This window comes from Scomber scombrus, chromosome 21 (assembly GCF_963691925.1).
Source record: "Scomber scombrus chromosome 21, fScoSco1.1, whole genome shotgun sequence".
Classification (NCBI taxonomy): domain Eukaryota; kingdom Metazoa; phylum Chordata; class Actinopteri; order Scombriformes; family Scombridae; genus Scomber; species Scomber scombrus.
This window is the reverse complement of record NC_084990.1, coordinates 16,009,356-16,025,376: the sequence shown is the minus strand read 5'-3', so window position 1 is coordinate 16,025,376 and position 16,021 is coordinate 16,009,356. Positions and strand designations below refer to the sequence as shown.

The 16,021-nt window shown below is 40.6% G+C and overlaps 1 protein-coding gene across 1 annotated transcript in view; it reads left to right on the top strand.

Annotated features, from left to right (window-relative positions):
- Nucleotides 1-16,021, top strand: part of LOC134003496 (zinc finger MIZ domain-containing protein 1-like) — a 110,450-nt gene that overhangs the window by 29,703 nt on the left and 64,726 nt on the right. The gene's annotated exons all lie outside the window — the stretch shown is intronic.

The following is a 16,021-nucleotide window of genomic DNA, read 5'->3' as shown; positions in this document are numbered from 1 at the left end:
ACTGAAGTTAGTTGTTGTCGTGGCTAGTTAGCACCCAGGGTGTTAGCAGCAGGCTTGAGGTGTTTGCAAATTAATTAATTGCTTCATTCTAATATATTTTAGATAATCACATGCCTAATTGTCCTCTAGCCTACACCCTTTTTAATAAAGTTGTGATGCTACATTTAGCTGCTCTCACTTAGGCTATGTGCATGTAGCTTACCACTGTGTATGCTAACGGCATATATATACGGCATCAAATTCTGTAGCAAAATCAATTAATTTGAATCAAATCACTGCAATCAGTGGGTTCACTCTGGGTTCACATGTGAATATACGCCTGTCTTGACAGTGTGACGTTTAAAGGAACAGAACCAAAAAAGTCAAAAATGGAGGAAACTACCTCTATTAGCTGTGTTGCTGTATTCAACTGAGAGTGATAAGACTGGTGGATTGTTAGTGTGTTAACCAGAGTTCTAGTTCGTGTATTAGCCCTGCAAGCAGTGAAAAAACATACAGACAGAAGGCATGCAAAATTCATTTTTGCACAGTAATTATCCCTGAGACTCACCAGGTTTCTTAAGGACCTTCTTAATTTCACCTGGGAAGAATGACTTCTGGAAAAGACATTATGTCACAGCTGAAACCAAACAAAGTGGGTTACTTGAAACAGATATCAGCCTCCCCTGTCACCTCAGTGATTTACAGACTACAACTTTGTTTGCTCTGACATGCTCTGCCCTCACTGTGCTGTTACTGAGTGTCTTTGGTAAACATATGATGGCAGCAGTTTGTGTGTGGCCAACGCCGGCTCAACTCGCAGAGCATGTTGATTTTATCAGGATTTCCTGGGGGGCACTGAGTAACAAAGTGCTGAGATGTTGTATCTGTTTATGTCTTTTGCCGACATCAAGGTCCAATGTGCAGTCCGCACACATATAAAGAAGGTCACGACTATCCTCATCACCAGCAAGCCACCAGTTCATCCTCTGTGTTTGCGTAATATGTAGCTCAGTGTACGTTCCACTAAAAGGGAGAATTATGTCGTGGAAAGGGAATGTAATTGGTTTGTCCACTGTATTATACAATACAGCTATGGCTTCATGGATTAGGAATTGGGACATCCAACATGCACGCACGCACACACGCACACACACACACACACACACACACACACACAAACAAACGCACACGCTAGATAAGAGTTAATCTTGATTATAGCAGTGTGAATGCTGAGAAATACGGTGCCCTGACAAACATCTGCCCACCACACAGCTGAGTGGGATAAACCAAAGTGATTATTGTGGAAATGTCAGGCGAGGTAGACAGAGAGAGCAAGTGAAACAAGGGGTGGGGGGGTGGGGAGTGTATGACATGAACAGGGACATGACATGAGTACTTTGTTAGTTCTTTCCCTCTCTCTCAATGACCGAATTTTCCTCTATCGATGCAAGGTTGCCTTCAAGGAAGGGGAAGCTTCCTGGTTTTGATGAAAAGGCTGCAGTCAAAGGAAATAGCAACAGTAAAGATAGAGAAGTTTGATCTGAGAGATTGGGGGTGAGGGGGGTGGCTCAGCAAAACTCGAGAGGCTCAGCAGGCAGATATACAGAATAAAGAGAGAGAGGGATATAGAGAATAGCTGGTTCACCATAAAGATCAGTCCACCTTAAGTGAGCCTGGCCAGGTTAGGCTAACCCATTGTTGCTAACTTCGGGGCTAACCCCCTTCATTTTTACAGCATTTGGGGAAACAACAGATGAACCTTTTACTTTGTCTTGAGAAGCTGCAGCATTTAACTGACACACCGTAGTCTGTACCGTACATTTACTACCAGATTGACAACTTACTGCTATCATTTTTCTCTGCTCCACTTGCATTCACTGTCACTTTTCTGCCACCTGCACTCACAATCAGTCACTCACTTGAGTGAGTGAGAGAAACGATTTTTGTTTTGGCCTGGCAAGATGCTTTGTTGGCCTGGTCGCCCGCCAGGCCTGTACAATTGTAGAGGAAACAGTGGGCTACAACCAATAATTCTTTTTCTTGATTTATTTATTTCTTAGTTTTTTGACTGTTTGTTGGACTAATAAATATAAGAAAATTCTAAAAATATTGCTTTTTTTCCCTGACCAACAGCCAAAAACCCAAAGATTTACAATGATGATACATGACTTAAATAATTGATTGCTAAAATCGTTGGCACGGTTTTTCTCTTACTTAGTTTCATGTTTCAGCACTGAGCAGTTACGGCAACCAGTTTTATTTCAATGGGCTGAAGGTTGCCAGGTTGGTCTTTGTCTCTGTGGCACCAGTTTAAGCCTTAATGAATAATTGCTTTCCTCTGTGAAATGTGAGGGGTGCAGACATTCTGTTAACCTTGCTAAAGGAAAAGGGGGGAGGAAAAAAAATCCCCTTCCTGTCAGTGGTCTCTCTTTCTCTCTGTTCTTGTGAGATCTGGAACTGATAAGTGTGAGGCCTCCTGTAACTGAACAGGAAGGATAGAGGGCCTGGCCTCAGAGCCCCTGGCTCTACACACATGTCCACCTCCCCTTCACAGGCAAACAAAGACAGCAGCGCCCGCCACTTAACTTCAGGTTTCAAAACATTCAAGCCTATTAGAAGGATTATTATGAGGTTTTATAGAGAACCTCTCTCTCTGTTGAGTATAATAACAGAGAGGCATTTTGATAAAACAGATGAGGGCCAAATGAATGCTTTACAGCAGTTTCACACCCAGGCACAATCATAGCTCCCTTGTTCTACTGACCGGTGTTGAGTCAAGTGTAAGTACTTAATTATACAAGCACATGGCAGAGCAGTGAGAGTTTATCATACAACCCTAACACTCAGAGGTCTGAATGACAAACTGTTAAACTGATAAGCATGATAGTCATGTTTAGTGTAAGTACATACTGTATAAACAGGTGCTTTAAAGGAAAGAAACCAGAAAACAAAATGTAACATAGAATATACTTTAACCATGCACTCAAAATGTGACATTTGTTGAAATTAGACAGAGGTTGAAAAATCAGTTTTACAGGCTGACTTGAGTCAGGTTGTGTTCATTTCATACCAAAAAGTGTGTAGATTAATGAGCTCCGACTGCAAACATTTGTCATTAACTTTATGTACAATTTCAACAGGAATGTAAATTTATTAAAAGTATTTATTGAGTGAAAACAGAAATTATACAAAGGCTATCTGTAATGTCAGAGTTCCCAAAGATAGTGAGAGATGAAAGGGACTAAAAAGGAAAAATAATCCCTGTAATCTTTGTAATGGCAATTTTGTAGGTCTCCATCACCAAGTTTTGTTAAAAAAAATAAGAAGTGATTGCTAAAATACTATTTAAAGGGTTCATCTATGTATTTTGCCATGAAACTTGCTTAAGGCAGATGTTATATGTGATCTAGGTGCTTTCTCTAAGAATGCTTTAAGTTTAGTTGTGTGATTTATGTTTCATTCCTGCTGTGTTATTGTTTTTTCTATCATACATGTTTTTTGTGTTCTATTACGAGTTAACAAATTGGAAACTGAAAGTATAAAATGAGGGATTGGAAGGTACTCAACCTTGCATTTCTGGACCATTTTGTTGCCTGCTGGTACATTTTATTCCTGCAGATAACCAGTCAAACATGCATGATGTGACATGACGAGATATTTGCAGTGCAGCTACCATGAAAGTTTTTTTTTTTTTAGTTATCTAAACCATCAGTACCAACAGTAAGCTGTCTCCAGCATGGTACAAACTATTTTGACCCCCCTACAATCTAAGAGAGAGGTGCACTGTGTCCACACAAACAAAAGCTTCAGTAATTTAAGTGCAGTGCAGCCACATGCTGCAGAAAATGACAGACACACTGCAGAATAAGCCCTCCAAAAATTCTCACTCCACTTATTACCCGCAGCTGGATGTAACATGATCAAATTAATTATGTGAGGGCGTCCAAAAATATTCTGGGAAAGGCATGAACTCACTTAACTGCATAATAATTACAGAACTACAACAGTAAACTAAATAACGCGCACTTGATCATGATAAAAATGCTGTGGAATGAATTGAAAATATGAAGATAACATCCTAACAAACTGAAAAAGAACAAAAAGCCCATCAGAACAAGCATTCAAGGATTTTGCCCTTGAAGCTTGTGTCATCATGGCAGAGATGATGCAGAGTAGCTATTGACTCAAAGGCTCATCACCAACATGTAACAGATAATGAAAAAGTGATTGTCCTGTACAGTACCGGGTGAGTAACTGGGCATGACAAGATAGCACTTGAGTCAGTTTGCTTTTTCTTAACATAACATACATAACTCCATCTACCATCTTATCTTTTGGTGTTTTCCTCGGTTCTTAACTCTCACGTGGAATTTCTATCTGATCCCAACTTGTTTTCTTCACAATACCTTTGTAGAAAGACAACTTTGGGAATCTCAGGCATATCTTTTTGAAGGCTAAGACTGTGGTGGAGATGTTTTCCGGGTGGTGCCCTTCCCATGAGAAAGCACAAGATAACGAGCCATGGTGACAGCTGAATTATTAGGCCATTAGTCACCGGAGAGAGAAAGAGGTGGATGAACATGGCATCCATCTAGAAAGCGCCTCTTTTTTTGTAGATAGCCTCCCTTAACTGCCGCCCAGGAATCTTGTAAGTCTCCCCCACTGATGTAGGCGCTGGAGGGCCCGGGTCAGGGAGCAGAGCTGGAGCTATCACGGTGCTCTCTGTTGCTGCTGATGACCCGGCCGCCTGTCCTAGGAACAGAGCAGCATAACACAGAGGCAGAACTCAGTGTACTGGACTAAAAATAGATGTGGCATCATCCCCACTTTCCCATAGACACATACAAATGTAGACACACACGCTCATGTTTGCACCCCAAACTAGTGCAGGCGCATGCTTTCAGAGGTGATCGCAACAGCCTGTGATAGTCAGTGACGTGCCAGAACACGTTTGATTGACAGGGTGACTGCGGCGCTACAAAGTGTGCGTGTATTCAGTACAGATGTTGTACACAGTCTCCTCTGATGGTCTGAGTTGACGTATAGCAGGAGGAAGCCATTAAGCAACACTTGGCTCCGAGATGAACTTTGCCACTATTCTGTTACCCTGTTGAATCTCTGAGCCCTCTTTACACCTCATGTGTCTTTGTATAAGCTATCTGCTTGGCTCTGGTTCAGCAAAGACCTCACTGCAAAAAGAAACCAAGAGTATTGAACTAGTAGCACTTGGTCCCTTTGATTCAAAATTAAGCTGGTGTCCTTTTGACATGCCATCCACGGATAACTTGTCAATTTCTTACTCGTGATGAATAGCCTGTATAAGTTACACTTCACCAGCCAACAAATTAATAGCTGGAACGTAATATGTTTTAAGAACACTTGAGATGCTGTTGACTTATAAATACTCTAGCTCAGTGCTGGTTCTTGAAATATGACCGCTAGAGGTGTGAAAATGTCTCAATACTAAGATGCATTGCGATGTGGATGTGGACAATCCTGCATCAATTCACAAATGTCAAAAATGGATTTTCTAGATGTTTATTTAAAAAAAAACAGAATTCCACTGCGAGGGCTGTACACCACCCGGACAGTCTGCAGCGCACACATGCTAGAGTCATCTAGTTCATCCTCAAAAAATTCAGCAGTTGCAAGCGTTGGATTTAAATACAAAATACTTATCTTTGCGAGATGAAAGTATACTGTGAACTTACTATGGCCTCACTCAGAGACTAACGTTAGCGGAGCTCCAACAGTAATAAATGAGACCGGCTGACCAACACACAGCACTATACAACTTAAACCAACTCTCAGGTGAAGAAAATAACTCAGTCTGTCTCACCTCACCTGTGCCTGCGTCTTGAACAGCGATGTCTTTTGGAGCTAACAGTACAACAGAGAAGCTGCTCTCTACTGCTGGAGACATGAAAATAATATCACAGTGGACATACAGGCAGGACACTGTAGATGCTTTCAAATTAATTGATTAATTAATAAGTTCATTAATTAATTAATGTGGTTAACTTTTTAAAATAAAAAGGCTACAGGCCATTTATCTCAATTGCTTTATATTGTATTTCAGTGGAATAAGGACACCAGTGAATGGTCTGGCATAGAGAAACTTGAGCAAGAGATAATTCCCAAAGATTCAGATCCCTAAAAACCACATTAACAAACCGTTTCTTCTGCCTAATGCTGCAATATTTTTGCATTTTTCTTTGTCAGTGGGAGCAGTCACTGTGGTCTCATTCGTTCGGTACATTCTTGTTGGAGAGTATTACCATATTACCCAATGAGCTCGACTTGAGTCCACACAGCTTCCGCTAAATGTTCTATTTGTAATATGTCTGAATAAAGCTAATGAAATGATGATGAAATGATGATAGTGGCAGCGCTGCAGGGCCTTGAATTAGCCCATCAACTGATCTGACTGCCATTCAAGTGGCCCAGTTTGAACATGTATTTACAGCAGCAGGACAAATATAAGCCTGGGTCCTACGTGCTGGAGCTGAAGTACATCCCCAGTAGTGGTAGAACAGGACTCAAGTGGGGGAAAAATGTACTTTTGGTATTTAAAGTTATTTAATACTTCTCAATATTTATTTGACAGATCTAGTTTCTTGTTACTTTTTAGGGTTTTAATATTCTCATAAAGCGTTTATACATCTTTTAGCTTATTATATGTTGATTCTTTAATCCATACACAAACAGGAGGCTTTAGAGGTGCTGGTAGGTGGATATTGATCTGTGGAGACTTACTTATAATTGAGTGCTAAGTAAAGTGATATGAATACTTATCACTACTGATCCATAGCTCTTATTATATTTGGCCATTAAGTAGCAGAATGAAGAAAAACAGGTATATTAGTATTTACTGATGCATCTTTTAGCATAATCAGGTAGTCTTTTGTTATTTTCTACACCTTGTTACATTAAAAAAAAGCTGCAATAAATAATTAGTTTCCTTGGTTCACAGTATGGTGGATATTACTAATTTATCTCATCAAGCTCTGTAGCATGATTGAGAGTTGTACAATGAAGTACATTCAGATCTTTTTGAAAGCTCAGGAATTTGTGGCAGACAGGCTGATAGTCATCAATTTCAGACTTGTTTAGTAATTTTAGGGATCAAAGGCGATGATGAGGATGATGATACTGATGCTAATCCCACTGAAGGGGATGATTGAGTCATCACCGGCAAAACAGCTGTCTTATGTGCCCCCCACCCCCCAAATAGCTTATGACGATGACGGTAGCAGAGTCTAACTGAGTGCAATTGACAGCAGACTTTGAGCTTCCTCAGGGAGGAGGGAGAGAGGCTGAATCTGAGAAGAGGGAAGCAGGCAGCAGGGTGGCCATGAAACATTCATGCACCTGGGGACTCTTTGCATAAGGAGAGCAAGCTGAGCCAGTAATGAAGTAAAGAGCAGAGGACTTTTAATGGCTCTGTTTGTCCTTTTATGAGATTAACTTTAGTCTGCCTTCTTATATAAAATGCATTAAAAGCCTAATTGCATACAGTGATTTAGTGACGACTTTTACTCACTAAAAAAGCAGTACTGCCTGCTGCGGTGCCTTGTAGAAAATATTATTTACATTTGGAATAATTTGATAATTAGTACCACAGGTGTGCGGCTGGTTATAGCTCAGAGCTGGACAGCAGAAGGTGAGTTATTCCCAGCCCTCTACTGCTCCGCCTCGGACTGTGAACATGACAACGGTGCACCAAATGTGGACATCCCCAGTTGCGCCGCTTGAACAGTTGTCCCTCCTAAACTCATCCTGCTCAGCGGCTGCGAGCTCCCGTGGGGACAGAAAAGGCAAGGGAGAAGCAGAGGAATGGCAAGATGAAGAGGAGAAGAAGGGAGAAGTAATATTTAGACAGCTGCACGTGTAGTGTCATGTATCGCTCTCAGTGGAAGGGGGGGAGGTTAGACATGAAGGGATATTTTGGTGTCCTCAGCTAGGTCTCAGACAAACTCCCTCTGCAGTATTGATGTCACTGCACCCTTCTGACAGCTGTAAACGGACCGTAAATCACAAGTCGCAGTCATCTATAGATTTACAAGCACCTGCTAGCTCTGATTCTATATGGCAGCAGTATATCATCTGTCTGAACTCAGTTAAATGAGAAAACTTACAAACATGTATTGAAACGAATCCAGTAGAGGAACCCAACTGAGATCTCACTGTCAATGTCTCTGTCCTCAACCCTGACCGGCAAGACGCGGTACAGTAACGGTGGTTGTGTGAGACAGCTGGTCACATGTCTGCAGTCCTGTGCTAGACTGGCCCTCTGCCTTGAGGTGGTGGATGGCAGCTGACTGCTCTGATTCACTGGGAACTCGACTTGTGTGTTGTACGGCTCACAATGGTTTGACTCATAGGGAGTTGACGCCGAGCTTGTTCAGTGTCCATCTATCAGTCGTTTCACAGGGAATTTCTGTTTGACTCCTTTGTTGCTTCTGAGTTTTGATGGAGACAGAGGTCTTTTCTTTTTACTGTGTATCTTTTTGCATTGTTCCTCCTTTTCAAACCAGTGTGGAATGACCAATCCTCCCGCCCCATCCCGCTCCCCTTAGTCACAGTGTTGCCCTGGAGTAGGGATGTCCCGATCCGATATTTGGATCGGATCGGCCGCCGATATTAGCAGAAAATGCATATCAATATCGGATCGGCCTGCACGGGAAAATCCCGATCCGGACTCCCGATCCAGTTTGTTTTCAAAACTCCGGTCCGTGTTTCCCAGCGCACCGATGTAGGTAATCCATTCCAGTTTTTTTCAGCTTTTCCCCCCAAATCCGGTCCGCGTTTTTCAGCACACCTAGCGACCTGTCCAGCATCCCACTATTTATTTTCTACTCAGCTTTTTTGTGTGTTTTGCTTTTTTAATACAGTTTACAATATTGTTTGCACTGATGGCTTTTTAAGCCTTGGTTTACACTCTAGTTGTTGAAGAGCAGAGCACTGATGCCAATTCAGTTTGTGTGGTTAATTGACTATTTATTATTTTGTCTATTTTATGTTTATTTAACCCTGTTAAGAATAAACAGGTCAGCTTCTCATTACCAACCATTGTGGATTATTCAAACTAACCTAATTAAGTTGGCTAGTTGTTCTTAAGAGTAAAACCCTTTTCAACATGAGTATAACAACAAAATAAGTAAATATCTTTAATCTTTAATACATGCTTGGATCGGCCGGTATCGGTATCGGCCTATGCTAAAAGCTACAATATCGGTATCGGATCGGAAGTGCAAAAAGCTGGATCGGGACATCCCTACCCTGGAGGGTATGTGGACTGTTAGTCAGTCTCTAGTGGTTTCTTTTAACCTGATGTGGTGCAGTTTCACTGGAGGTGTAAATACATGTATCCACATTACACCCCTACCCCCACTCTCCCCCATCACTAATGATCCCTCACTGGCTTCCTGTTGTTGTGCTGTGCTGTGTGTATTCCGGTGAAATTCAAACCAGTCCAGTTTGAATAATATATCCACAAGTTTGATATATAATAAGTATAGAGGTGGCTTCCATATTGCTGGTTGTCACAGCAACACAACACCCTTTCCAGGTACTCAGCAGTCAACTGTCAAAGCAAGCGATGGAAATATTTGTTACTGTGAAGAAAGCTCAAACAAATGCTGATATGTCTTCAGCTTTCAACACATTATGTGAAATCCAGTTGAATCTGAGCGACAGAGCTAAAATCAGATTGAAAACTGAAAGCTACTAGAAATAAAATATATTTTACGATGGGTTGCCAGGAGAAAAAAAAAGTCTGTGAACCACTGCGGCACTGTTAATAGTAAATAGTGCCGTAAAGCAGCAGGATTGTGCAGCTGTAAAGTTATCACAGCAAGCATAATTTTCTCCCTCCATATCTTGAGGATTGTGAGACTTAATTTTTTTATGTTACAAGGTATTGTATCACAAATGTGTGCGTGCATGTATTTGCACTTTTTTGCTGTACAACCTTGTGGTTTTTGGCCAGATTTCATGCTAACACAGCGGTCTCATTGAAATGAATAAGGCTTTGTTTTTTTGACCAAGTATCTGTTTGAATGCAGCCTTAGATTTTTTAAATGAAATATGGATAATGATATGGATGAAAAAAACTGTATGTGTATCTCTTTTCAGAACCCTGCTTCTTTTTGAAACCTTTTTTTATATTTTCTTTTCTTTTTCGGCCACTTGATCACCACAAAGTAACCAATGGTCTTTGAGCTCCTCAAGAAAGTATTTTGCCTGGTGACGGCACACAGCAAATAAAATATGCCATTATACCTCTACCTGAGGTTACTCTCTCTCCCCTATCACATAATAACATGTGTAACACCCGCGCAGCAGCCACTAATTGCTGCTGGATATTAGTGCTGGGTCTCTTAAGACACTGACCTTGCTTTAGCCAATCACAACAGAGCATGTTAGCGTGTTGAGCTCTGATCAAAAGAGTCCCCGCAGCATGAGCGGGAGGAATTAATTATTCAGACTGGCTGCTCGCACGTTTTGCTGGACACCGCGTTTAATGACACCTATAATGGCATCTTTGTGTGAGATTAATAGTGATGTGAGACTATCAAAGCAGAAAATGAACAAAACTCCAGTCAGAGAGCTTGCTGCTTGGCAGGTGAACACAAAGAGAAAGATGGGGGTGAGAATTTTTATGACAGCATTCAGGTTTTTTCTCTTTATTCACAAATTCATTACCTTGGAGCCTCATACATTTATATGCTTATCTGCTCTCCATCTTAGTCTCTGCAATCTGGAACATTTCGTGTTAAACTGAAATGAACCTATGGTAATGAGATGTGTTTAAATATTTATTATACAAGGAAATGAAGAGGTAAAACCCTTTTTAAACAGAGATTAGAGCCTCTCCTCACAATATTTACATCACTGCCAACACTGTTTAGCTTCTACAGCTCGAGGACAAGGCCGACTTATATAATGATCAGTGGTTTGGTTTCCGCTGACCTTTTACAAAGCCGGAAAGCACTTTGAATGCATTGCAATGTTTTTGCCTTAGTTAGGAAAAAGGGAGAGGTGCATTTCTTTTACCTGATGTCACCTTGATCTTTGCTATGGATGGCAACTCTAAGACAATATTCATTTAGCTGATAAACACTTCAGCATTTAGATACTTCCTGTGTCTGTTTAAAGTTCAAATACTGCAAAGAAACCTCTTACTAAAGAGAAGACACACTTGTTGAAGAGTTGTTGCAGTGCTCATTCAGGCACCACACCTTTCTTAGGGCATTTTCTCATCTATAGTTGCACCAGCATCAAAAGTCACATGAGAACATTAAATTCACTCATTGGTCAGATGTGTCCAGGGCGAGATCAAACATGTATACACAGGAAAAAGGTCCACTGGCCAAATACAACGTACTAAGTTTGGCTAGTCAAGGCTCGACCATTGATTCATTCTTTGGCTAGTTGTTAGCAAAAGTTAAATTTGCTCATCTGCATCTCATATGCAAAGCTCACCTGGCTACGGGAGCCATTTCCCTCAAACCGAGTAGTAGTCGGATCATTATCCCACCTCCTCAGCCACCTCCTCTAAAATGTCTCAGTGCAGTTGTTTTGGTCCGCAACCGGGTATGTTACTGTTTGCACACCTGTCCAAATGAACTGCACCACGGGGGAAAACAAATCAGAGTTTGATTTAACCGGACTAAAAGACTGCAGGTGTGAAAGTGCCATTAATCAGTGGAGAAAATAAATTCAAGTTCAAAGACAATGACAATGACCTTACACAACATTGGAAGCTTGGGTCAGTATTAATGGATTGGACATGTTGATGGTATTATTAATAAGATGGTGTCAAATATGCAGATTCTGTTTCGGCTCAGGTAGTATTGTACGTTTGAGGTAAATGCGTTTTTCTTTTACTTTTTGGAATGATAATATGTGCACAGTCTCTAAATAGATTCATTGATTTATTGATATGTAAGAGGGAAGGGAGTAGGTTACTAAAATTCTCAGGCACTGCAGCTCTCACAGCTTTTGTGTATATTTGATGTAAATAGTTCTGAGGAACAGCAAGGTTACTGACTGTAGTTGCATCTGCATTATGCTAATGTAATGAGAGCAGGAAGCCAATAGAGGCTGGTTGTACTGGATGGATCGCTACGGGACACGAACGCAAGAGTCATCATGCAAATGAGCAGGATGGCTGATCTCTCAAAACAAAAAGTTTAATGAGAGATAAGCAGCTAGACCGGACCACACCTCCAGTGGCAGGCCAGATTCAGATGCGAGTTGTGCTTTGATATTTCTCTCTAACCAAATGTTCTTATCACGGCCCCCGAGCAAACATGCAAACAATCTGGCCTGTGTGTTTCCAGTCACATGGGCCAGAAGTGCTCGAGAGTCAGCGTGTCTGTCCTGGTATTTCCTGAGGCTTCGTAAACATACGTACACACACACACACACACTCCCTTTTTTCCCCTCTTTTTTTCTCTGTCACACACACACGCACATACACACATTCACAGAGGATATATTCAAACAAACAGTCAATAAGGATGATATAATAACAATAATATTTATTTCTATACTTTAATTTGAGAAAAAACTAGAACTTAAAAAGGCATAATCATAACAGTTTGTAACTCGTTGCCTATATTTTGATCTCAATTGGACTTTCATGATTTAGTGAAAGTTAAAACAAAACAGCAACAAAGAAATATGTAAAATTTGGAGAGTAATGAATTAAAGTTCATAAGTTCAAGCCTGTTATGATCCTAAATTGTCAAAAACAAGCAGTCATAAATCAGCAGTTTCATTTTTTTTTAGCTCGACTTGACATGAGACTCATTGCTAAATCTGCCTCCCACTTGTGGTTACTGCTGACCTAAAGTAGGAAAGAAAAACTGAAGGAAGTGTGACTTTATTTTGTACTTTCGTTTTTGTTTTTTTAATCTTCTCATACTCATATGATGGTGTCATTTACAATAAATACACTAAAGAAAGATTAAAACTCTAAACCACACACTGAGCTGTGAATCTACACTACCATGGAAGACAGTTTAATCCACTTCTTGTGAGTTCAGATAACTAAAAAGTATATTTTTAGCTATTACACCACCATCACTAAAGATACTAATGGATGGTGTTTGTGTGTGAGTGCAATTATTGCGCTGGACTTTGCCTGTGGATGGCCATGCATTAAATCATTATTCGATTTAACCAGCTGAGATGTGTGCATGTGTGTGTGTGTGTGTGTGTGTGTGTGTGTGTGTGTGTGTGTGTGTGTGTGTGTGTGTGTGTGTGTGTGTGTGTGTGTGTGTGTGTGTGTGTGTGTGTGTGTGTGTGTGTGTGTGTGTGTGTGTGTGTGTGTGTTAGTCAGTGTTTCATCTAATTGATTTGGAGTGTTAAAGTAGATGGTTCAATGAATAGTCTAATCAAAACCTTAGAGGTTGCTGCTAAATGGTAAAGAATGATTTATGTGTCTCAGGCTCTTTTTAAGCCCACAGCTTTAAGTGGATTCTTCTATGTGCTTCAGCTCGGTGTTGTACAAAGAGTGTTAATATAATTACTGTAAATACAAATGTTTGGATTAAAAGTTGGAATACAATTAAATAAACTGAAATCATTAGCTGTCAGCTCACATTTCAACCTCCAGGTGTATTAACTGCTCTCAATATCTCTTGCCAGTAATCTCCTTCTTTTTTTTACCCATTTAGTCGCCTTCTAACACAATTTCATGGTGTTGATACAGAATCTAAAAATTCAATAGCTGAACATGTATGCTGGGATTATAATTTGGACTCTCTGTGGGGGATGTAGGTCAACTGAAAGACTCTATTTCCTCAAATATTGTAATCCCCATTTGTTCTGCTTTTTCACCAGAATCACAGCTTTGAGGTCTTTGTCAGACTACAATGCCCTGGGCTGGACAGTAGCTCTTAATGCTGTTGTTTTTGTTTCCAGATGATTTTTCTGCTTGCGTGCCAGTTTGCTTCTTGTCATGTGCTCTTGATAAATGCTTTTTTAATTGCTTGCTTTACCTTAGCTTCCCTGGAACCAAATAACCTCTTTTACTTTCAGCTTTAACTTTTACTCCTCCGGTTGTCCACTCTGTTCCGCTGTGGTGCAAGCGGGTCATGTTTATGGTCGAACTGGGGAACAGGGTCAGCAGGATATACCCATTTAACCTTGCTTGAGACCTGCAGTGAAAGGAAGTCATTCATTAAAACTCAAGTGATAAACCCTGGGTGAATAGTTAACTGTCTGCCTTTTCATTGATAAAAAAAAAAAATTATTTCACCATCGCTTTCTAAAATGGTTCCACTCATTCAGTGTATTAACGGCTGCACCCAGCCAAACTAATTTCGTGCCTGTTTCTCCAGGCTGGAGGAATAGTTTTGTGAAACCATGCATGAACATGAAAAATTGATTTGTTTATATATCATTTCAGTATAATGGGTTTTTGCCCTGATTCAGAGACAAACCCTGATGTACCTTGTAGGAGAAGAAGGGAAGGATTACTCCACTCGCTGTTCATATTCTGCTCCTGTGTTGTCTAAACCTGATAACAAGTATGGCACAAGACAAGGCTGTCCATTGTGGAAACAGCTTTTTCCACAAAAGTCATTATGCTGGATCAATGCTCCCCGGAGAAACGGCATGCTCAAACGCCACACACAGAGATGGGGGATTGAGTCAAAATATGTAACAGCCTGAGGCTTTGTTTGATGGTTCAGCAGGGTAAGGTACATACCACGTACCTGCAATTATGTGAATGGCTTTTATTCAGCTCACAGAATTCATCTAATGTCTTTCATACATTTCTGTGTCAAAAAACATTAAAATGACGTGGAATCTTCTTTTAATGGCAGATACCGCTAACTTAGTTTTAGTTTCATTTGCGCAAGTTTTGAGGTATATGCTTCCTATTAAATACAGTGGAGGGTAATGGAATTTAATGTGTTGCTCTGAAAGATTTAAAAAATTCAACAACAAGATATCTTTCCAGAAACAATGTCAGGGTTACTCTGGATAATCTGCAAAACCTCTGTCAACAGTCAGAGGGAATAATTCTTTACTGGAAAGTAATTCCAACGAAAACATTTTGCAGTGAGGTTTGTGGCAGAAGAAATTTGCAAGATGGATATATTGAAACCAGAGCAGAATCTATCTGCATGGCCATTAAAGGAAAGGCTGTCTTAAAACAATACTCACATATGTACATTTCAAGCGTTCAAGCCTTTCTTTTGTTCATACCGGCCATATAGAGATCTCCTTTTAAAACCATTCTTATGTTAGCGATGGGGGACAAAACCTACAATCCTCTTCATGTGTAAAAATGAAGCTAATTCGAGTTAGTCAAATGAAGTGGATCTTCTTTTTAGTACAAAATCCCCTCTTTGTTTAACTATCCCTCTGCTGCAGCTCAGCAAGGAAGCACAGTCTGGGGAAACACACAAAGAGGGAATATTTGAACTAAAATAGAATTTAACTTTGGGAGATACCCACTTGACTTGTCAAATCAAACTGCTGAAGGGTCATATTAGTTTATGTTGAACTTTAAATTACATTTTTGCACACAGAGGACTGTAGATTTTGTCCCTCGTTAGATAGGTTGGGTCTTCCCCACAGACTGGAGATCAGGAATGATTACAGCAAGTAAAAAATCTTCCTGTGCACATATAGGAACATGTCCTTTAAGTAAGAGTTGGGTAAACCAACCCAAACAACAGGCGCATGTACTTTAGCATCCTCCATTCATTAAATCATGTCTGCCGGTCTGTCTTTGTCATCACCCTGCAGTCAGTTCAGCCCCTGGTCTGTCTGGGGCGGTTCCACATGACAGCAGCATGTGTATGTATGGACAGCACATTTAGCCTCTCTGTCTTCTCTGTCTCATCTTGAACCTTCATACCCACGGGTTAAATAACATCTCATTTAAAAAATAAAGTCAGAAGGTTGGGGGGAGTAAGTATTTCCCGGTTATGATGGAGGACGCAGGCGAGTGCTCTGTGATGTCTCTCTCCATCTGTCTGCATGACTGCATGGTACATGGAGCTGTGTGGTG